The sequence below is a fragment of the Nelusetta ayraudi genome, unplaced genomic scaffold (assembly GCF_046127955.1).
Source record: "Nelusetta ayraudi isolate G7.1 ecotype Tasmania unplaced genomic scaffold, CSIRO-AGI_Nayr_v1 ptg000070l, whole genome shotgun sequence".
In the NCBI taxonomy this organism is placed as follows: Eukaryota; Metazoa; Chordata; class Actinopteri; order Tetraodontiformes; family Monacanthidae; genus Nelusetta; species Nelusetta ayraudi.
The window spans coordinates 4,040,293-4,063,745 of NW_027466120.1; the positions used below are offsets into that span (position 1 = coordinate 4,040,293).

A 23,453-nucleotide genomic window follows, 5' to 3' on the forward strand; every position below is an offset into this window, starting at 1 on the left:
AAATCAATGGGACTCAGTTTAACCGGCTAAAATGTGTAAAAGATTCCACCTCTTACACACTGGGCATCGTGATTTGTGATTTCTTTCTCACACCTGCCGAGGACTGCTGCTCTGTTTCGTCGGGCTGTAGTCATTGTACACATCCACAGTCTTTACCGTGTGATTGTGAAATGCGTGCATCCAAATAAGGATGAAGCCCTTTGGAACCAGAAGCAGAGCCTAATATCTAATACCAAACGCTTCAGTAGATTTGGTAAAAGGGGGGATTTGGTTTGATGGGGTCCGATCTTGCTTCCACACTGCACTTTGTCCGACAAACCTTCTAGATTTACATACTCGACTATTTGCCTGTGGTGGCGCTGCATCAAAAATGAATGAAGGAGAAGACGAGACAGACAATAAATAAGAAGCCACGCTCATCTATTGATCAATGCAGGGCAACTTCCTGGACGTACGTTTGTGTAGTTTAAGCTTACCCACAATGCTCTGTGTTGCGGTGTTGTAGTCCGCTTCCTGCCGTTAGTACACTTGAAGCAAACCAAGACCTAGGTTTTTTGGGTGGCCCAAAGTTTGCTTCTCTGAGGGGTTCAAATGCGCCGTCACCCAAACACACAAAAACAATTTCTGAGCAAGCAAACAGGAGTTGGATTAAAAACGACTTAATTACTGCCCCTATCTGGTGTGTTTCTTTTTTCACAAAAATTTGCGTAACTACCACAGGTTGGACCACGGTTATACCTCATTTATGTAGTCATTGAAATGTCAAAACTGTCAAATGGATGCAGTGCGCCAATGAAGACGACTATCCATCCATCTCCTGTACCTGCTTCCTCCTGCACTCAGGGTTGTGGGGTCTGCTGGAGTCTATCCCAGCTGTCATAGGGCGAAGGCAGGGTTACACCCTGGGCAAGTCGCCACTTCATCGCAGGGCCACGTAGAAAGACAAACAAACATACTCACATTCAACCCAACACACACAAACACCTACGGACAATTCATTCCCAATCCGCCACTGCACCACCGTGTTGCCCCAAGTCACTACTACTCAGAGTAAAAGGAAAAAACAAGGATGAATCCCAACCCCCAAGCTCCCACAACCTGTCTGTCAGGGGGTCAAAGTTTGATGTGGAAGCTTGTAAATGCCCTCGAGCACTAAGTATCATAGGCGATGCCATCTTGTCAGCTTCTCCTCTCTTCTTCGACGGATCAGAGGCTCGTGCTGTTCCACTCCAGGCAGCCATTACAGCGACTTCTCTTGTTTTCTCTGTGTTTATACGGGTACCCCCTGCCCCACCACCACCACCACCACCAACACCACCACCCCAAACATTAACAAAATGCACCAAGACTTGTTCTTCCATTTTGTACTTCTGACCACCCACTGTGCCTGGCTGATTGGTTCGAGCCGCTTCTTCCCGCTTTCTTGTCATAGCTGAACTAACGGCGTCAGCGTGCGCGCCGATGATCAGCGTGACACCGGCGCGCCGCCTTGATGTTGCCGTCACGCGCCCCTCAAGTTTGGTTTCTCTCTCGGCTCGCAGCTTATGGAGCGCTGCAGACGGGAGGCTCAGCGAGAGAGAGCGCGGGTTAACAAACGTCTTATGTCTACATGCTTGAAATTGTTTAGAGAACTGAATTAATTTTACCAATGGCAACTCCTCAATCAGAGGAAGACGCCTGTGTTTTTTTTCCCTTCATAATTAAAAGCTTCAAGCTATTATCAGCAAAGGAAAAGTGCACAGTTTGTTTGTTTTGCTGCACTGGAAATATGTGAGAGTATCACTGTAATTTCTGTGGTTATCTCAGTAAGCAGCAAGGAGAACAAAGTTTTGAGGCAACGCTCAGTCCCATCTGGGATTTGACTAATCCCTGCGTTCGTCTGCCACTGTACGTTAAATATGCAGCCGGCGCATAATAAAGTGCAGCTTTTCCACTTGAAAGAGGGAAATACATCTCATCGAAGGCTGGATTCTAATCAAGGAACAGGTAGTTAACTTCTGTCTGTGCCTCTATTTTTGGAGGGTGGAGGAGCTTGAACAGTTCACTTCAGTTTAATAGTCCTGTTGGATAGTTTTGCGGTTTTATATCAGCTAAGGCAGACTTGCAAAATGTCTGGAAGATAATTTTATAAATGCTACTCTACTAGTCAAAATTCTGGACACACACTATGAATTTTATTGTCTTTTCCATTATCCCCATGACTATTGACATTGCAGTTTCTCACTGAAGGCATCAAAGCTACTTATGAACACATGGAATTATGTAGGAAACAATTAAAGTTTAAAATAACTCAAACACGTTTTATATTTAAATTCTTCAAAATAGCCACCTTTCATTAAAAGCATGTTCAGAGTCATTTAACGTGTATTTCTTTGCTGCATAAGTACATATATCTTGTACTGCCCACTTAAAGTCCAAACCCTGAAACCTTTTCTAACTTTTGTCACGCAGATCTTAAACTCTCCTCTCACCCTGGTGGCTGTTTGATTGTGTTACCCGTGCAGTACTTGTTCCGTTCATCCCCATCCCCTCACTATAACACTCAGCAAACCACATCAAATCCAGAACAAATGAAAGGTGCTGAAATTTATCCTTGGCTCTGTCTTTGTTTTTTGTTTTTTGTTTTTTTGTTTTTTGACAAATCAAATCTTTTAAAAGCCGCCTCTGTTTGAGCATCTGTCACAGCGGCTGATGATAAAAATAGACTTCACTTCGTAGACGTGGTGAATGTATCTGAGTCACAATGCAGGCGTTCTAAAGTGAATTACTGCATGCACACATGCGCATGCTTGCCTCTGCCAAACTTATTGTGGCACCTTTTTCCTGCAGGGAATAAGCCTGTGGAGGACGAAGCTTATTAGCGCATGATTGACATCGCTGGGAGTTCTTATGTAATCCGTAGAAGGACAAGGACTTTTGTTTTGCCTCACTTTCTCTGTCATCTGAGTTTAGCAGCCACTTTAAGTTTTTTCCCCCCCTTGCTCCCAGGGCCAAATGATTCAGCGATGCTGTCACATGACACAAGATAATGAGTGTGCCGCACTGCTGCAGCATGACAGGGAGGAGATCTGCTCAAACACATTGTGTCAAAGTGTGGCAGAGTTTTCAAGGACAATGCTTTGCTACTTAAAGGAACAGTTCACCCAAAACTGATTGCCACTCACCGTTATGCCGATGTTGGCACTGTGGACAGTTGGTTTGTATCCATAAAATCTTTTAATGTGCATTAAGAAGAATGTTGCGTTAGGCTTTTTACGCAGCCTGCCTGGTTTTGAGAATGAATTTCCAGTCATTCGCAATGAAGTTTGCATACTTTCCTGGGGTGCTTTTTGTCTTTTCAAATCAAATCTAATGTGTCAAATATTCGATGGAGAAAACTTTGCCAAATTAACCTTCAACACACATGGCAGAGGAGACGTTTCCCCCGTTAACACCAATATCAGTGTTTCTCATTGCCAGCGCTAAACCACCTACAAGAATAATTACAATTTGGCCAATTGCGTTATTGATTTTTTTTCCCCCTGAAATTGTCTCTTGCTGGTTTTGTTGACTTCCCCTTCTTTTTGTAGTTACATTGCAACATCTTACATAAACATTGGTTGAGCCACAAATGGGTGAAATTTCAACTTGGGCAAACTAACTGTCGGACCATGTTTATTAATGCATAAGGCACTTTCGTGTAATGCCAAGCAGACATTTCATTGCGGCTTTGACCTGAGATTCTGTGCACTACATTATGGCAAAACAGGGTGGATAGAGTTTCTCATTTCTTTGATCTGCACAAGATCGACAGCATTGGAAGTGGAGGGGAGGATGCAAGGAGGAAAATTAACTCCCTAACTAAATTCAAAGCGAGCTCCAGAGTTTGCTAGAAGTACGCCATGTGTTCTGTATAATGCTTCACCTGTTCTTGAGCTGAATGTGAACTCCAGTGTTTTCTTTGCTCTTGGTTTTTTTTTTCAAGAGTGTGAGCTGTGCCAGCTAAGGCTCAGCTGGTCGAGTGAGTTGTCCAATGACCAAAGGGTCAGTGGGTCGAATCCCGATTGCGACTGTCCATATGACTAAGTGTCACTGGGCAAGACACTAAAACCCTAAACTGCTCCAATACCATACTGGCGTATGAGTGTGTGTGTGAAAGGTTGACTGGGACAGAAGTGCGAGGCGCTTTGAGCACCGTAAAGGTGTAGCAAAGCTCTGTGTGAGTGCAGTCACTCAGAGGTGAGCCTCCATTCCAAACTAATCAGGGGTGGACGCCTCGGAGTAAAGCGCGACTGCACCATAAACCCTTTGAGGATGCATCACAGGCTGCCAACATTAGCAGTCAGTCTGGGGCGAATATGATTTGCATCATATTTCAGCTGTGCCGAGGACCACCTACTCAGCTGACAGCCAGAGGGGGCTGCGGCAGAAGGCGGTGCAATGTTTGGGGCTGTCTCCCCAGCCCAGGTAAGCAGCAGATGTTTTTCAACTCACTGTCTGTTTCAGTTGTTTCAACCGCTGAACTGGAAACCGCACTGTCCCCTGGCTCCCTACAAAAAAAATCTTTTTTTATTTTTTAATTCTTAATCATCCGTCCCTGCTTGCAGATTCGGCATTGAATACAAGGCATTAAGTTGTTTGTTTACCGGCTGAAAAGTGTCAGTTAGTTGTGGCATCACTGTGGCAGCTGTGTCAGACGCAATTGGTGCCGGTTTTAACATGCGGGCGAAACCAATTTATCTATTTGATCCTACGACTGAACATTTGAATGAAGGAAACAATATTATAATGCTCTGACTACAAGCAAGACTGACTGCCTTTCCATTATCTCCTCCATCTCAAGTTATGTGGCATTACGCAATGCTCTCTTAATCTTTAAATGCCGGCCTATTTTTAACCAAACGCTTTGATGAAATAATGGCCCTTGTGTAGCAACAAAAACAACCACCGTCGCAGCAGGTTGCATTTTCCATGAACGGCGGCGGTGGAGTGTGGCGAGGAGCCGGGCAGGAAGAAGGCCGCGCGTCACAGAGTATTTTTTCCGCTGCATTTTGCACTCGACTGCTCCTTTAGACGGACTATATTGGACCGTGTTCTCATAAATGTACTATACATGTCTGCGTTCAGCGTCTCGGTCTTTCTCAGCTCGGGAAAAGCAGGGAAAGATCGGTCTGGCCATTCATGTGAAATCAGGCAGAAGGGAACAACAGCCGCCTGCCTGCCTGCCTGCCTGCCTGCCTGCCTGCCTGCCTGCCTGCCCGCCTGCGATTCTGCAGCAACGACGATTGTCTTCCTCTTTTTCCGTGTTCGGAAAGAAGCATGCAGAATTAACCCGCCTGCATTCCGGTGGCCCCGTCTCGCATCCCGCCACTCGCGTATACAGTATAAACAGCGCACGTACGCATTGGAGGATTGCGTGCACTCTTGGTAAGTCCTCATCATGAATATAGATAGTAATGAGCTTTTCCTCCACGTCTGGGTTCGTGCGGCCCGAGAAGGGATTGTCCCTCACGGCGCCGGTGGCGCTGTCACCAAATGAAGATATGCAGTTCATCTAAAATTGAAAATCAACCCGGGCCGGGATCCATAATTCATTATCTAAGTGAAGACGTGACTCTGGTGAAACAGATGAGATTTGGAGGCCTCGGTGGGAGGGAGTTGATAGAACAACAGCCCACGACCAGGTGCCCTCATTCACACGGCAGCTGAGATCGCTCCCCCCTCGCAGCCGCGCCGAGAGGTGAAGTTGGAGGCGCGTCGTCGCCGGGAGGTTATCTCTGCCTCCTAAAGAGCCCCCGCAGCCCCGTCACTCGCTGCTTATGCTAATAAGTGCGCGGAAGCACTCAGGAGCTTTTAATTCCTGCTGATTCACTCTGTGACACGCAGGTGATGTCTGCGAAAAACACGGCCGCGTGTCAAGAGTTGACTTTTTATCACAGCGATGAATTATGCCGGAGCGGCTCCCACGGAACGCCGTCGGCGTCGCGGTAACGCTGCTTTGTATCCTAAATACAGGACAGCGTAGATGTGTTCTGCCACGTTATGTAACAAGAGTCTGCAGCCACGCTCGCAGCGCGCAGAGGCTGTTCTGTACTTAGCTCGAACGCAAGGGTACGACATCGCCGCTCAGCATTCGCTCCGGCGTTGCCCGGTAGCTGCTCGTGGTGTTGCAGCTTGAAAATTTCCCCTGCAGTCCAAAATGCGTTATCCAAATGCGGCAGCATCATTTTGGGAAGATATAAACTAAAATAAAATAGATGTCGGGGAAATTGTTTTAGCCACTGTCCGATCTGTGAAAAGAGGCAAATTATGACCCTCCGCGCGCGGTGAGTGTTTGAATCACCGGGTTTATAGAAGCTTTCACTGAGATGAGAAAGGTGGTTTTAAAATGTCATCATCATAATGAGAAATCTGTAAGTAAAGCAGGAACTAATAATATAATAATAAAAGGCTTTAGCAAAAGAAACCCACATTGGGCGGGCTCCATGATCTGCAGGCTAGCTTATTGACATTATTTCTCATGCTATTATTAGTAATGTAATTATTTTTTATTACTTCCGCCCTTGTCTTTGTACATTTCAGACTTGACATGTTTGAAATTAAAACGTCTCGACTTGCAACCCCCACCTTAAGCCAAGCTTATCAAATCATGGCCGTGAGTTCCAGCCAATGCATTGGCCAGGCTTCACTTTTGACATTCTAATTATTTTTTATTCCACTGAATCAATAATTGATCAGTCTGATCAGGAAAATGAAATGAAAACCTACATTTGTATGAATTGTTGTGACTGTTGTGTGAACTTTGCTATTGAAGATATGCACAACATAGATCGCATTCAGGGTATGTTTACTCATACACACACACGCTTATTTATTTTCTGTATACATGATAGATGCCTGCCTGCCTGCAACTTCTCCACCACAAAACATTTAAACAATATACATCAAGAACCTGAAATCTGTTCACCACTGGCTTCAATAGGTCAGAATTTCAGGGCGTTCCTCTCGTCTGAAGGAATTCCCTTCTGAACCTTCTTCCTGAATTCTTTAATTACTGAACGTCTCTCCCATTGCTTCAAGAGGCAGGACGCTCTCCTTGTTTTTCCGCAGTGCTTGTATTGCTGATTTGTCACACTGCTGGGAGCTGTCAGCATATAGGTTGAGGACAAGTTTATATTTGCATAAACCAAAAAATTGACATTTAAAAAAAAACTGATGGTAACTAGGAGTCTAAAATTCACGTATGCTGCCAGTAATTTGAGTCAATGATGAAAATGTTACTTATTGTATCCATTTGGAAGCTTGTGTGTCTCTGACTGCAGCCCGTCGGGAAGTGATCCATGTTTGGCATCACTTATGAGAAGCGCTTATGTCTCCTTCCATCAAATTTTACACGCCACACATCACATTTTTTTTTTATTATTATCGACATTGATGGCTCAATATACAATTAGGTGATGGCTCGCGGAATGGAATGGCGCTGGAAGAAGTGGCATCGCACACGCAATGCTTTGTGTGCGCTGATGAGGACACGCCACATTAACCTTGTATGTTGTGCGTCGTGCTGTTTCTGGCCGCTCGTGTTTTTCGCTTAAACACTTTTGCATTCGCGCCCAATGATAAGACGGCCTGCTGTAAATCTGTTAAATGTGCTGTGGCAAATTACTGCCTGCTGTTGCATTTACCGCTCGTGCTATTGAATTTTCTCATTGTCCGTCCGGCCGTGTGTTCCTGAGGGCGGCCACACACACACACACACACACACACACACACACACACACACAATCAAAAAACTGGACTGCACGACTCCAGTTCATTAATTAACATTCACCAGTTGGCCATGTGAAGTGGAATAACATTCCTGCAACTCTGAGATATTCTCTCACACTGTAGTAGCAGCTGCGTGCAGCTTTATCGACATGAATAATTCAAAACGAGACCCGGCGCTTTTTAATTTAGATATTCAGAGCGGCTATGATTACTGCGTCATCCCTTTCACAGTCAGCACTTTTCAACCCCCTCCCCCCACCTTCCCACCCCTCTCTTCCCTCCCCGTTTTGTGTTGTGCTGTCGGCGAGGGGAGGGTGCGAGGGAGACAATGAGATGAAAGAGGCGCAGAAAGCATGAGGAGGCAGTAGCGCGCGGCGGCGGCGATAAGACAGTGCCTGCGTGTGCAACTTGCAGGTAGATTGGCTGCGAGCGCTCGCTGAGCTCTCTGATGTCACACTGACCCAGTGAAACAAACGGGGAAGCCGCTGCGCAATGTGGGGCGCGGGCGTTTGCGCAGTGTTGCACTGGTTCTATATCATCACTGCTTCTCCCTGCTAGACGGCGTAATTGACGGCCCTGCCCCCAATTAAAGCACTAATTACACCTGTCTGGAATCCCACAACTCCAGGGTGTGAAAGCCAGTGTTCCTCGGCGCCGCTCAGCATTATGTTGGCATTTACTGCGCGGTCAAATGAATGCATGCCATGATGTTGGCCCACAACACAATGCTCTGGTAAGTTATGTGCAATTAGTCGTGTTTTCTTGCACGTGGCAGAGGCTAAGCAGAGATTTCCTCGAGGCGCCTGAGCAGACAAGGCCTTCTGCAGGACTTCCGCTTCTGCGAGCATTGGCTTCCGACTGCAGGACGTGTGAGTCTGCACTCGTCGTAGCTTTTATTACCCAGAAAGACGAGCGGGAAACTGACAACTGTCACACGGGAAAGAAAGGTGCAGGAGATCCACAAAATGCATGATACTTGTCCCTCAACAGAGATCCTTTTTCAAACACAGTCAGCTGGGCGACAGGACGACGGGACGCTTGCCTTGAACCCTCTGTGGTCTGTGTAATTTTTTTTGCGTGGAAAAACTGTCCCGTTTCATTTCCTGCAAACCTAAATATGGCTGAGATGACTCATGTGTGCGCTCAGATGAAAATGGTAATGGTCTCTGGCTTGGCTCTTATTTTGAATCAGCCCTTTTATCTGGGAACATTTGAGACTGCCATTATTTAGGGGAGCATCCAAAAAAAAACCTGAGTTATAAATAATTGAGAGCTAACCAGATATAGTTCCCGCTCTATGGTTTGTTTAGAAGAAAACGCTGTTAACTTGCTGAACGTCTGTCATCTTTAATAGTGAGGAAAGACCAGGACAGTTTATGCTGCGTATCATCTCATTCATGATGGAAGAGGGGTTGAAAGTTTCTCATTTTCTCGTCTCTTTGCGAGATCAACTGAATAAATACTAATTAAAAAAATGGCCTGCTGCCTGCCAGAGTTCTGGCATGACAAATGGTCTTGGCAAGGCCTTTTTCCCTCGTAATTAGCAGCAGTCCAAGGAGCAGCCATTTCTGTCCATGACCCGGTGGTGGCCTGGCACATCAGGGCCAGCGTGTCAGAGCAGAGTCCAACTTCACAGGCATTTCTGTTCCTCACGAGTCTCATTTCTCTGGCCAGGCCTCCCGGTGCGCTGCGTCGACGCTGTAACGCGCCTTCGCCGGCTCCTGTGTCGAATGAACCGTGTCCTCGGGCAGAGCCGCTGCCTTCCCGTGACAGAGTGCCTCTTCAGTCAGGGGGTGGGAATGGACAAAAGCGACCTGGGAACAACAGGGCTCAGCCAGATTTGTCACATTTTGACACCTGCTCCTGCTCCAGTAACCCACCTCACACTGGGTCACCGTAATCCACCCCGTCTCTGCGGAGATCTCTCCCGGAGCAGATGGGATGATGGAGGCAGGTGTGCGAGTCGGCGTCTACTGCGTGGGAAGAGAAACACTCACAGGTAGCAGCAGCACATGGCGCTCAGGTGAAGTCGCAGCATGTGGCCAGGATTGGAAAGTGTCAACCAAGTGCCTGCGTTTGGTTCCTGAACAGGGTCGGGTATTTGGGCATTTTGGTGTTTTGACATTTCTACCGAGTGAGATCTTTAAGTGGCTTTCATAAAAATCCTAAAATAACAAGCAAATCCTCTTTACTCTTCCCCTCATCCGCACCTGGATCTCTCTTTCTCACTCTCTCTCTCTCACACACACACACACGCACGCGAACGGTGACTACAAAGCTGCAAGAGTAACTTTGAGGAGCCGTCTCAACTCCGCGCACCGTGGCATTATCACCTCCCCCTGGGACGCTCTGATTAACTATTCCTAACCACTGAGATTTACGTGCCGCTTCTTTTACATAATTCCTTATCTCTGCTGCTATGAATAATTCATGTGAAGCCGGAGAAGTGAGAAGACATTGTGCTGGAGAGAGATGAGAGGAGATGCCTCGCCTTGTCTTTATTGAAAGTGGAAAAGTGGAAGTAAATACCGGTTTTATAATTAGCCCCGATTTTACCAGCAGTTGAAAGTGGATCCTGCCGCTTCAGTCAATATGTACATCCATACGAGGATGAGATTAGTTACTGACTCCAATGCATTTTTTTCAGTCAAGTGATTTTAAATAATGCACTCCTATTACTCCTATTACAATCATCATTTAAAGCCTGTTTTTGTATTTCCCCAAACACTCTCTTTTTTCAATACGTCTGTCTTCTGTTGTTCTTACAAAGCATCTCCCAAATTCAAAGTGTAAAAATAGAGAGAAGTTCTGGAACCATCTCCGCACTGACGTTAGATGTTCATGGTATCATTTTCCATGTTCGCAGTCACTGCTGAGGAAAATAAGCAGCTTCTAAAAACGTCCCTTTTGAAAAAAAAAAAAAAAAAAAGAGCAGTTCAACCAAAAAAACAAGGCAGAAAAAAACAAAAGAAACATGCAGATTAGAAACTGCGGCAATGAAACAAGGCTTGCCGCTGCTTCGTTTAGCCGTGTGCGACCCCGGCAGAGTTCATTGTGTGACTGAGCGCGAGTGATTTGGGACTAATTTTGAGAAAGGCACTGTGACTGCCTTGCCGCTGCGTCTCATTAGGGCTCCACTTACATTAAAATGCATCTGCAGCACTTCACTAATCACAGCACCACCGAAGAAGACAGTGAAGGGGCACTGAGTTTAGATTTATCCTCTGAACCACTTGTCATCCAGGTTTATCACTGTTCACTGAACACGATCATGTTATCCTAATGTTATCTCAGTATGGAAATAATGGGAATGGCATCAACATTAGCCTTTCAAGGTCAAACAGCTCCTGTATTCTGGAAGTTTTCACATCCTAAATTTTCATCCTCAACTCCATTGATGCTTTCTCCCACTCTTCATCAACCCTACAGTTCTGCAGATCTTCGGGAAACAGTGTGTTTAATAACCCGCTGTTGACAACCAGCTGCAAAAAATGCCAGGTTTTAGCTTCCTGATAAACAAAAATATGTTTCGCTGGACCTTCCACGATTGGACGGAGGCAGAAATAACGTCACAGAGAGTCGGTCTCAGGCTGAGACTTTTATAAGATTTTATTGTTGGAATAATAAGACCTTAGTGAATTATGCATAACATGGACCTGGATGTGAATGCTCCAATCCGCGACACAAGGCACTGTTGTATTTTTTATATATATATAATTTATTTGCAACGATTTCCTTGAGGTCATTTTTTAAGCCTAACATATCTCTAATTCCTGCAAATCTACAAGCAATGTACAGGGACATTTCAAATGAAAAACATATTCTGAGTGCAGTGTAATGCATGTAGAACTGTCACGTCCTGCTTCATGTTTCAGAGCTGGTCTTGTGCTCCCCCAACTGTGTTTCAGATGCGTTTTTTTTTGTTTTTTTTAAATTCACTTTTTGAATTTAAAGTCCTGTCAGAAAAAAAAAGGTTTTGTGTTGGCACTAAGCCTTCTTTTGCCTTCGTGCATTTTGAATTCCAGCCTCTAAATTGTTCACATAAACTATGCGCTCCTCTTTCCTTCCCTCTCGGGCTTTATTTCTCTTTTTTGAAAATTTTGATCCAGCCATTTACCAGAGAATAGAGACAGGAGACCTTGAGGGCCTATCCGCACATGCACAATGGCGGGTTTTTCTAACGTTGCCAGTTGCCTTAACTTACAGAGGATGAGTGAAGGCAACTTGACTAGTTTTTTTTTTGGCATCTTGAAGACGTTTCACCTCTCATCCAAAACACAGGGAACTGTAGCCTTCAAGATCTAATATTTAATGAACTAAAACCATCAGTTCTTATCATTTGTCTTTAAAATGCTCATACTGTAATGACTTTATTTATTTATTTATTTATTTATTTATTTATGTAATGTTTTATTTTTGACCTCCAGCCCTCTTCACTTGTATGAAAAGCAGTGACACATGTGTGAACTGCAATTCAGATGGCGTTCATCAAAAGGGGAGATTAAAGCCGAGCAGATATCTGTGGATCTTTGTGTCAGCCATCGTGTGATGAAGAGACGAGCCGGCGTGACCTTTGACCGCTCGGCGCGGCGGCGCTAATGAGATGGAGCCGGAGAGGATGTGGCATGTGACGGAGCTGCCAGGCTTTGATGACCCGCGGGGGAACAGCGAGCCCTGTTATGTGACGGTGAGCTCAGAGTTGTCTGGCTGACGGAGGCTCTCCTCTGTGCTGATTGGCAGAGAAGTTGCAGGAGTGAGGGAGCTGTCCAGGGTCCTGACCTTTGAAGCGTCTCTGAGCTCCCCCTTAAGTCTTCATAAGCAGAGTAGCACTCACACCACACAGCTGTTTGAATAATTGATGTCGGCAAAGCTGGATTTAGGTCAATTATTTATTCTGCATGCATTTTTAATTTTAAAAATATTACCTCCGAAAAAAAAACGATGATTTTTGTTTTTGGATGTCTCACCTCAGCCTGGGTGAGATATGGGTCAACAGTGTTATTAGTGTGTTTTTTTGTTTTATAAGCGGTACCCAAAAGTGTATTGCAGTGAGCTCTGGATGAAGAAAAGAACAAAAACAGCCCTAAACTCTTTTCTTGGTGGACAACATGTTTTCACTTCACCCTCAACATGCAGCGGCAGTGATGTGTGACTAATGTTGACCCTTGCACTAATAGGAAGCCTCGAGCAGTATCAGCCCGGCTACATTAACAGTCACAAATGCTATTGGTCTGCTTGAGTGTAACGGAGAGAAGAAACGTCCGTCAGCCCCCGAGTTTTTTTCCTCCCTTGTACAAATGTTGTCGATGCGCTTATTACCAGACGCATACGTCAGAAATTCTTAACAGATTTAGGAAACCATCTGGCGCGCCAGCTTTGCATAGCCCTTGTGTGGTCCATCTTTTCAACGTTGCAATAACATGCTTCATTAAGACTGGGAACCCACCCAATGTGACAGCTGTAATGTGACGTTATCTTCATAGGAATGTTTGTAGCCTGAAACTCCTAAGAACGCATTGCATGCAAACTGTACAGAGAAGATGGCATCGCTGCGGACCAGTTTTTATGACATCATGCTATACGTGTACATCAAATCCAGATCATTTTAAAATTGCTTTTCAAAACATTTCCCCGTGTATTTTCAAGTATCGTGAACACGTGACAATGAGGGATTTTCCTGGTGGATTTTGCAGGAGCAGCCTCTGCGCTGTAACCTCCTCGGAACATTGTTCCTATTAATCAGAAAGCTATTTGTGATGCCACATTAAACACCCGGATGCCTAAAATGTAACAAATGATGATTACCTGGGGGAAATCGATGATGATCACCGCACTATTAATGGTCCCTCTGCAGGAACAGCGTCCGCTGATGTGCAATCCTGGCTAGATTCGCAGGCAGAGGAGGAACCCTGGTTTTATTCTGGCTTTGTTCTCAGGTGATCCTCTGACTCATTGCGACTGGAGAGGAAGCCCCGTGGAAAGCAAACAAACTTGCAAGATAAAAGAGACATTTGCACGTATACGTGCCTCTTTCAACATGACACAGTCCAAGGAAAAGGGAGGCAAAAGCTCATTGTCGTTTCCAGCCACAGTGAATCCAGTGTTCTGCTGGTGAGTCCGGCTCTGCTGCAGTGAATTACAGTCAAAAGGAGGGAAAGGCGAGGGAATGAAGTGCTGGAGTGAGTATGGATGCTGCATTACTTTGAGCTTCCTCGAGATGGAAAACACACTGACGCTAATCACTTATTGCCCTTGGCCTCTCTCAGGTCAGGAAGGGGCAACAAGCTCAGTGGCATTGACTGCCAACGTCTGCACAACCGTGTGTTCGTCACTCCTCTCCAGGGAAGAAAAATCCATATGTCACCTGCAATTTATGGTCTTGCTTCTTGCATATATGAATGGCTGATCATATGAGTGCGACTCGCGCTTTGGGTCGGATTGCGGTGGGACGAACTGCGTGCGTGCGTGCGTGCGTGCGTGCGTGCGTGCGTGCGTGCGTGCGTGCGTGCGTGCGTGTGAGATCAGCTGTACCAAAGCACACCAAGGGCCAGGGGGTGGCCGTTACTTATGCATGAGGTCGCAGTTTTCCAGCTGATCACTGATTTGATTTACCACATGAGATCACTCCTGAGATATGTGTCTGCCTGTTGGAGTCATGTTGCACAGAATGTGGTGGGTTGCGGGGCACCTCACAGCGAGGATATTTGTGTATTTTGTCCACCCGAATACATTTGCACCTTTATCCCTGGGCATTTCCACTTCCTCCTCTGCTTCTCAGCCCTGTATGCAAGCACTACCTCCTTCTTTCCTGGTGGTTTCACGTTGTTTCGACAGCTGCAGCAGCCCAGCAGTGACAACTGTTGAATGTGAAAGTGCATTGTGTTTTGCCTTTACATTTACGTAGATTGAGTTGTGTAAAAATTCCTCCCTAAAAAGGCTTTTAAAAAGGTTTTTAAAGGTTAGATTTTGTCATTTGAGTAGAAAGGTGCAATTCTGACAATGCTGTGACACGGCGTGATGGGATCCACAGCTGAGTGTATCGTTTGATTCCCAAACACAAAGGCAAAACCTTCAGGATGTCCTCAGAATTCTGCAGTTTTCCTAGAAGGGTTTGTGAAGTCATGTTGACCGTGAACATGATTTCATGTGTCAAAGAGAAAAATATTGAATATCCTGTTTAATATATTCAACATCTAGCCACCGTTTCATTTGTTGCAACTATCCAGTAATGGTGCGGCCTCATTGTGTTGTCCTTGTCGGTGCGTCCTGCCAGGCATCTGGATTTCTTGCTTGTTCATCCCATTCCATCCAGCAGCGTTTTCCATCTGCAGTCCAGCTCCGCTTTGCTGCTGCCTGCTGTTGGCCCCGTGACATATTCAGTGTTTCATGTGCGCGTGCATAAGCTACTGTAAAGCTATAAAGATCCCCAAACGTTTTAAAGTTTCTCTTTAAAACCAGTTTATCTTCCGGCACACACGATAGGCACACGTGCTATTTTTAGAGCGAGTAGATTACACACATAATTTGCACATTTGCATAGAAAAGGGGTCTGGACACGGTAATTAATCATAGCTGGTGACTTTTTGTGATATCATTGTAAAAACATACCAAAGTATCTTTCGTATGTAGTCGAAAGTAACCCGTCTTTCCCCATTAATCTCAGTCTGTCACTTCCTCTCTGCCTCAGCACTTTTCATTTCCTCGGCAAATTTAACATCTTTTTGACTGTGCAAAGCTCTTTGTTTATGTTACCCACTCGCTGAGAGTTAATATGTATGAGTAGCCTTTGGGTGCTCCGTTCCCTGCAAACACTTGTGCACTGAGTTCATTCAGTACTACTCAATCAATGATGTTTGCAAGCAGTTAATTACGGCTCCAATGCGTCCGGCGTTGTCACGTTTTGTGTTGTTTTTTTTTTTTGTTGTTGTTTTTTTTTTTTCCCCCGGTCGACAACAGCCTTTGGCAGATCAATGGCAAAACGTCAGACCTCTGGCCGAAAAAAAGATGTCCGCTGGAAACGTGTGCGAGAGGTGGGTTGGGGTGAACACGGCGAAGTGGAATTAGACTTGCGTCGGTGCGTGATCCCCCCCCTCCCACACTCCCTCGCTCTTTCTCTCTGTTGTTGTCGCGAACAATGCCGAGCGACTGCACACCAACGCTGGAGGTGTTTGAGAGGTTAGCAGAGAGACTCATTGTCCTCCCGCAATCCCAGGGCCCAAAGACAATTTCTATGTGAGAGAACAGACACGGAGGGGGCGGGGTGGGGGAGGGGAGGATGGCGCGTGTGAACGTACAGTACAGCGAGTGCTTATGTGTCAAAAAGGAGAGAGAGAGAGAGGGAGAGGAAGGAGGAAACAAAGGGGGGCACGAGCGTAAAGGAGGAGAGGAGGGAGGAAGAGAGGTGGCAGGGCAATAAAGCGCCCCATCAATCTGCTAAATGATCGTCCTTCCGGCCGAGGGGACGACTCGCGGAGACAGCGGCCTCCTCCGCGGCCTCCTCCGCGGCCTCCTCCACGTGAAACGTGCACGTCCCAACCCCACCAACCCCCCCCCCCCCACACACACACACACACACACACACACACACACACACACACACACACACACTCACTTTCAGTACAAACTCCACCGGCATCGTCCGCCCCGCACGAAGCGCCGCCTGCGTGTTTTTCTTCAGATATGTAGGTGTTCATATGTGTTCAGTGACCCCACCCCACCAACACACACACACACACAAACACAAACCCTCCCCTTCACCCCCCCACGTCTGTGCTGAGAGCGCCAACAGTCCTTGAGAGTCTGTCGGCCTCCGCTTATTTTTATAGGTGCAATTTCTTTTGTTGTCTGTGTTGCAGATTGTGGTGGTTGAGAATGGTTCGAACCACAGGGCTGCGTGCCAAGCGCGATGCTGAGCTATTTCTTGGGGGGGAAACAGCACTCGTCTACAGGAGGGGTTGCAATTGGTTGCACGTTAAGTGGTTTTCGTACAGTTTTCAGCACATTTAATGTTTAATGCGTACGGAGGACAGACTATAGAATTTTGCTGCCCTTGTTCCTATGAGAAATAAGTCTCATGTCTCATTCATGTTATCTCAGTTCGAAGGCTCAACCACTTAGAAAAATCCTGTCTTCTCTAGAAATCTGGCTGCTTTTTCTCAGTAATATGACGGCTTCTTTTCTGCACCAAACAGATATATGAGGTTTATGTCCAGCTTTAACCTTTGGCAGTGTTCATTGAACAAAAAATAAATAACAGAATGTGTTTTTCCTTTACATCTGCTCACATACTGTAAATTCAAAATGTAAGCATTTTGAAAGCCAGGGGAATCAATCTCTTTCCCCCTTGAATTTTAAATGTCGGTGAAACAGACAGAAAAATGCAAACTCTTCATTTTAGCTCCGCATTTACAGTTTATGTCAACTCAGTCATCTCCACCTTTCCGTGTCTTTTACTAAGTACATTATGCTGTGACTTATTCTTTGGGCAAATTTAATCTACGCTATAGACAAATCGCCAGTATATCGCGGGGCCACAAAGAGACAATCAGCCGGTCGTACTACGGCCAAAGTTGTCAGGTTGCTTTGCGTGCTTGTTTTTGGACTGTTGGAGGAAGCTGGAGAACCCAGCGAGAACCCACGCAGACACAGAGAGCACATGCTAACTCCACATAGAAAGGCCCCGAGCCTGGAGATAGAACTCGTGACCTTCTTGCTGTGAGGCAACAGTAGTAAGCACTGCACCACTCCGCCGGATTCTTTTGCTAAATAAAATATTGAGCTTATTTCGGAACACTTGCAGTTTTTTCTTCAGGTCACAGAGACGCAGAGCAGCAGCATCGTCAAGGACAAGCTTTGTCGGTCACATTGCTTAGTGACGATGTCATGCTTGGAACTCAAAAGGAGACAAGAGTTTGTCATTGTCGTCACAAGAATTGCGACAATCGGAATCCGCAATGCTTTCAGAAAGTGATGTTAAGATTCTGTCCTGCCTTTATACACTGAAGCATCACAGCAAGAATGTCGTGGGTTTGATTCCCAACTGGCGCCTGCGTAGTTTGCTTGTTCTATCCTGTGTATGTGTTGGTTCTCTGCACGTACTCTGGATGGATGGATGAATGGATGGACGGATGGAAGGATGGATGGATCATGATGTGTCTGTTTCTACGAATGAGTAGAAAAGTCTAATTACTTGTGATGTCGACAGTGTTACTGTTCAAGAAAGCTCTGAGCAAATTTCCGGCAGAGTAGAAATAGAATAGACAGCAGAGAGAAGTTATCATCGCTTTAATAACCTTCTCATTGTTAAATAGAAGAATATGCTTGTATTACAAGTGAAAATTAACCAAAAAGTAATTACACACTTGACAAGAAACACCTCAGTTAAAAATTAGAATTATTAAGGATACGGTTGAAGCGCAGTGATTAACACAAGAACAATTGCAGGCAGGCAGGATTGATCGCTGACACTTTGGGTGTGAATTCTTGCAGCTACGTCTTGAAAATCTTCAAAACTGAACTTGTTTTCATTGAGTCAAGCCTACGTAATTCAGCACCCACCAAGAAGAAAATGTTGGAGCTATGGCCAGGGTTCAGACAAGCTTGTGACCCATGACAGCAGCATTTGGGATGTTGCTGTTCAATCAGAACTAGACTGGAAGTTTTATGCATGTGAGGAAAAGAGGAAGCGTGGCTCTCGTGCTTCTGTCCTCAGTATCCACCGTGCAGCTCGAGGCAGCGACTCGTATGAACTGTCAGCTCTCGTTCTCGCTTGAGAACAAGCGACAGAGAAATCAGATCTGCCTGCACCGAACGTCACCTGCAGAAGGTTCGTCCTTGTCCGTTTTTTTCCCCCCTGCCATGCTCTCCTACACATTTCCAAGAAGGTCACTCTAAAGACCATTGCATTCAAGTCCGCAGAAGACCACGTCAAACTACTGTCTGGGGTTCTTCTGAATGTTCCACTGTGATTGCAGTTGATCGTGGCTGTGATCCTGTGGCCCCGCGCTGCCGACAGCCCTGCGTCTGTGCCAGCTGCAGGCGCGAGGAGACACGATTGCCCAGGAGACCAACTTGGCTTCGGCACTCTGTCCTTACGCTGTTAAACAGTCCCACAGGGACAACGTCTCACTGGCCTTCTGCTTTTCTTTCTGAAAAGAACTCACACGGGGCCATCTGGCTGCAGATGAAACAGGGGAAACTTGTCCTTGTCCTGCTGTAACCTGCGCTCCTTCTGTCTTCTGTTACATCTATATTTAAATAGTTTTTCTCATGTGCAGTGGAATAGGTTGAAAATCCAGCATTTATTTAGCAGCATGATGGTACCGCTGTCACCAGCAAGATTTCATGTCATAATGTGATTCCTTTCATGTAAAGTCTGCATGCTTTTCATATCATTGTGGATGTTCCCACCACAATCTCAGATTTCTTTCACCAATCCGAAAGAAGGTTTAAATGTGAACCTGTGTGATTTGTCTCAGCCATCAAATTCTACTTTACCATTAAATGGGTGCCAGCCTCCATCCACTAGCGATCAAACCAAACAATACATAGCATTTCAACTCAGACGTTGCCACATTTTGTCAGTTCAACAACTGCTCGCGGCTGGCATGGAGAATTTTCTTTGTTTTTTCCTGCCATTCTTTTCAGTTATAAAATTATGAAGATCCTGTTTTGTTTCCTGCAATGGATAAAGATTTTTATTGCATGTGAGTTGCGATGACACCGCCTGCAATCTTGAAGTTTTGCTGAATTTCCTGACCAGAACATATCTTGGCCGGAGGCCTTATGGACCTTTTGACGTAGCTGTTACTATAGCAACCGCTCACGAGCTTATAGAGTTTACTTTGATATCAAAGCTGAAGTGCTTATTTTGAATTGTAGCAGTTTTATCCCTTATATTTTGTTGGTTAAAAGTTATCTATCTATCTATCTATCTGTCTATTCATATAAACCGTATTTGTGTAAAACTGAAAATGAAGATGACTCAGACTGTTTGGATTGCATGTGCAGGTTTGCTTTTTCCACGCTGCCCCTAATGCTCATCGACAGAAATCTAAAATGTACATGAAAAAAAAAATTATTCATGTGCTACATAATGCACCTGCTCTTCTGTGACAGAGGAATGGAGGTTGAAATTAATAAATAATGCCCTTTGTGCTATAAGGCTGAACCCCGGGCTGCGTGATATCTCTCAGAAAAGGCATCGGAAGCTAAGGTCAGGTCTGTTCTCACTGCTTGGCAGCTCCATCTCTGTTTCAACATGACAGCCGAGCCGGGGATGAATTAGCGTGACGCCGCGATGGCTAAACTCTGCCCATCATACCCCATCGTGGTCGCCGCAGTTGATCCGCATTCACTCTGCTTCACATCCCCTGGTGTCAAGCGCGCACTGGAATCACCAACCAGATGGGGACAAGGGGGCCACTGACTGATGAGCTTTGTCAGGAGTGAGATGGAATCTGCAGCAGCGGGAGAATTCCCAGCGCCCTGCCACCACCGAGCTTCCGTGCGGCGGCCTCGCCTGTGAGATGCGCTCCGCCGATGTAGGTGACAGGTCGGCCTCCAGTCACTCACAGCGCCTGCAGTCTCTTTCTTAACTATGTACAAAGTATTTAAAAAAAAAAAAAAAAGAACGAGCACGAGCGTCCATTCATCCAAGCCAGATAAACTCTGTGCCGCGGTGTTTGCAGAGATGTTATCTCGTTGCATAAGGTGCGAGCTAAACTTGGAGCTGGTGTGTGAGGGATGTGCTTCAGGGATTTGAAAGCTAATATTTAACCAGATGTTCATTACGGCGTGACAGCCGACGTGCTGGACCTATTTCCCCCCTCATCATAGCTGATAAATTATTCAGAATATAAAGGCTGAGAGAATTACGTATCTTGATCTTTTGACGCTGTCTCTTCCAAACAGCTTTTTCTCTCTGGAAAAAGAGCGAGTGCTGCACCCCGGCTCTGGTCACGTATCTCCCGCTCGCCTCCGACCCTGTCCGGCCTCGGCTCAGCAAGGCAATTCACAGGCCCTTTGACCAGTGATCCTACTGCTGAATTGCCATCCCCCCAAAGGGTTCTACAGTCTCACTAGCTTGCTATTACAGCTGCTGTAAGAGATGGCAGTGACTTCAAAGGTGTTTTTCGCCCTGTCTGACGCTTACAGGGTTCAAAGTATTGATCCTATAAATGATTAAACATGCAAAGAAAAGAATTTCTGTCATTTTATAGTTTGACATAATCACATATCACTCAATCTCTCACGGCTGTCTTCATATTATTTAGATAGTTTGTCATCTTTCTGATTGAATCCGGAGGACGACTTTCAATTTCATCGTGGTGCGAAAAATCTGTTTGGCAGTGTGTTCCTTCATCTGGACAATTCCGCTTTAAATTCAGTCCAGTCCAGTCTTGGTAGAAATCCCCGAGGTTGACGTCCTGATTGATTATGCACCACGCACATTAACTCAACACTGAATGAAGCCAAGAGAGACTGGCTCATTTCCACAGAGCACAAGCGTTACATCAAAATGTACATTAACAGTCAGGCTTCAAGGGCACCTTCCAGGGCACGTGAAGGACTCGCACATGATGATCAAGTTTGGGACTGTATATGAACTTATTTGATATATTGCATCGGGAACCGGACTTTGAGGGATACTGACGGTGGGTGTGACATTTTCTACGAGTGAAGCCGCCAACGTGGCAGACTTATGCCCACATAAATCAGTGTGATAGTACTGGAGCTCTAGAGTCCCACATCTCAAGAGGGCCGGAGCACAGAGCTACTACGTTGTTGCAGGGAGGGGGTCAGGAGTTAATCGTTAGCTGGATGCTATCTGGGCGCTCAGCTGGGAGTTGTTGAGCTATAACACGACAGTGTATTCAGTATTAACAGCTATAAATGTGATCCAGAAGTGTCCTCTGATCTTCTAACTCTCAATGTTGGCTAAACAAGCTTTGATGTTGTCTCTAATTAGACCACTTTGCAGTGCTTTTTAGAAAAAAAGGGGGCGGGCGGCTCGGTTGAAAAATCTGTGCATATTTAATATGACCTTGGTATAATCCTCACAACAACCTGCTCGTGTGAACGTGTAGCCGCTGCTCTCTACCCCCTCTGCACTGGCCTTGGCTGCCTTCATTTGAACCTCGGCCTGGTTAAGTGTTCTACTCACTGACTCCAGAACCTCGAGAGCGTCTGTTGGCTTTCCCCCCGTCATATAAAAGAAAGTAGCCTCCTCTTTACTAGTGTTTCATTTTGTTTTGCAGGGTTAAGGCCAATCGGGGGAGCCAGAAACAGATGTGGCAGTTCTGATCTGGTCTCCAGCCCATTTAAGTGGGGCCATCGCTGAGAAATCCATTTAGTACGATGCCCCCTGGCGGAACACGGTGAAGCTAAAGCTGCTGTTATTTATTGTTGTGTAAGTAGCACCAGCCTCTGAACACTGCACTATGTGCTGATCATGTTTGAAAAATGTAATAACAATAATGATTTAAGCATTTTTTGTTTTGTTTTTTTACAGTTTGTTATGAGGGTGACATGAAATGCTACATGTGCGTGTGTGTGTCTGAATGTGTTTGCGTTAAACAACCACACTAAGGAAAGAAAAGCACCTGGAGGTCACTGTTTTTTTTCCCCACCATGTGCATATGATTAAATGATGGAAGGTCACTGTCCTGCGTGTTGGCCAACGTCCAGTGCTGCTCCGGGGGTTTGATAGCCTTCAAAGAGACGAAGCGCATGCAGCTCACAATCAGACAGATAGAGTTAATCCAGCCTGGAAAGAATGAACCCCCCAACACCACCACCACCACCACCACCAACACCACCCCCAGTTTGGGTTAGAAATGCGAGATAGTGTTGTGTGGCGCGTGGTGCCAGCCATCAGATTAGTTTCACGCTCAGACAAAGACAATTGTGCTACTTCCTATGCAGCCACATTGTGTGCTTTGCCTGTTCCTGACCACCAGACACTAAAGCGTTTCCTCTATCAGAGCGACCCCTCCACCACCACCACCACCACCACCACCATCACCCCCCAGGACTGTTAAAGCTCTGACAGCATTTTAAACGAGCACTGGTGGAGGATTCACCCTGGCAGCTACTAACCAACAGCATGCAATAAATTCCCCGGGGGCCCCCAACTGCTGTGCTGAATATACGGCTCGCACGCTTTAATGTCGCAGACGCCGGGGCCCCGTGCATGCTCAAGGTGCATGACACACGGGCACATGGCGGCGGTAACGCGCAGCTCATTGGCCGCCTTGTGTCTTGTTTCGCCTCGGACCACCGCGGTGTCAAAGTCATTTTGTCAGGGAGGAGAGTTCACAGCTCCACGCCACCCGCCCCGCAGCTTCTGCCGCCGTTCTGCTCCACGAGGGGAGGAGGAGGCGCGGACGTGCACGCAGTCGCCTTTCAAAATCCGCAAACTTCCCCTCAGCTGCGAGGCCTTTTTAATTATTTAGAGTCTTAATCGTATTCGCGAATGGCTATTGTTCTCGACATTCAAACCCTCTCGCGTGGCAAAACCAAGAAGACAATAGTGGTTTTGCAGTTTTCTTCTTTTTTTTTAATAAAACCCCTGAGTATTAACCCATGTGTTCAGAAGCATGGCAAATGCATTCAGTCTTGCACAGTCACTGGATTAGTTTGGTCAGGCACAAGAGCTTAAGGCGAAAGACGTTACCAAATAAAAATATGCAGAAAGGAGCCGG

General features: G+C 46.0%; 1 protein-coding gene across 5 annotated transcripts in view; it reads left to right on the top strand.

Moving 5' to 3' along the window:
- Nucleotides 1-23,453, top strand: part of dlgap4a (discs, large (Drosophila) homolog-associated protein 4a) — a 72,322-nt gene that overhangs the window by 18,341 nt on the left and 30,528 nt on the right. Inside the window, exon 1 of one of the 5 annotated variants that reach the window (XM_076041742.1) lies at nt 22,043-22,159. The exons of the other annotated variants lie outside the window; for them this stretch is intronic. The gene's annotated coding sequence lies outside the window, so the exon portion shown is untranslated. Of the gene's footprint in view, nt 1-22,042; nt 22,160-23,453 lie in introns of those variants that run through there. 5 annotated transcript variants of the gene reach the window in all.